Below are 1,085 nucleotides of genomic sequence, written 5' to 3' on the forward strand. Positions count from 1 at the left end.
CTCTTAGTGCGGGTGCATCTGTAGATCTGATAAACTTTTCAAATACACATTGCGTTATTAAACTGACAGTGATTTTGATTTATCAATTATTGAGTGCGATATTATTGTGTTCGGTGCAGTTTATTTTATAACGCTGATAACAATGAATCAACAAATTATGAAGGGAGAAGCTGCAGATACTGCAAATACTAGGTTAAGGGTGCTCATGTACTAAATGCCTGTTCGAGTTTCGCCTTCWTTTAAATTTMCAATTAAAGTTYACACMCAATTATACACACTAAACCAGTTTAAGTGCAAAAAATGCGGATCGTCCATCAATTTGCAGMAAAATGTATTACAAACTTGAAAATCATCTTCAAACGACCGKGTATTTATCATTGCAAATGAGATTGCACATTGCCGTGTATTGTTAAATATTGTTTTAARAACYAACAATCGATGTTGTGCAACAAAATTGTGCCTAAGATCCACTACAATAAAGTGTTTGAAAAACTGTTGGACCTATTTTAAATCGCCTGATTGATTGTGRACCCAAAATCGCATCAAGAAAAGATTAAATTAAATCGTATCGATAGAATCCCGGTACCGATTCCCTATGTCTTACTCTCCGTCTGTAGTCCAGATGCTGCCCAGATGATGTCCATTTGCATTGTATTGCACGATTCAATGTTCCGAACTGGTAAAATATTACTACCTACTTGTTTAGTGCTTTTAATCGGAAACAATTGTTAAACCAGATGTTGAGGTTGAGCGAATATTTTCTAAAGAAGGCAGGGTCAATTTATAAAAAACGCTCAAGATTAAGTGCAAATAAAGTGTCACAACTATTTCTAATAACATTTAATGCAATTATATGTTCTATTATTTGTTATTTTATTTTGTAACAACAAATTATCAATATTTAGATATCTATTTTGTAATCTTTCATATTTAACATGAAACGATAAACATCATTACTGTTTTGTAATAATATGTAATAGATATGTTTTGAATTTAATTGAAAAAATATTTGAGTTTACCTCGGTTATTTAAAAAAACATGGGTTTTGTCTTCTTATTTTCTATCACGCAACGCATTCTTGATGT

Source organism: Dendroctonus ponderosae, unplaced genomic scaffold, assembly GCF_020466585.1.
Source record: "Dendroctonus ponderosae isolate FM_Combo_2020 unplaced genomic scaffold, Dpon_F_20191213v2 Dpon_F_20191213_4, whole genome shotgun sequence".
NCBI lineage: Eukaryota > Metazoa > Arthropoda > Insecta > Coleoptera > Curculionidae > Dendroctonus > Dendroctonus ponderosae.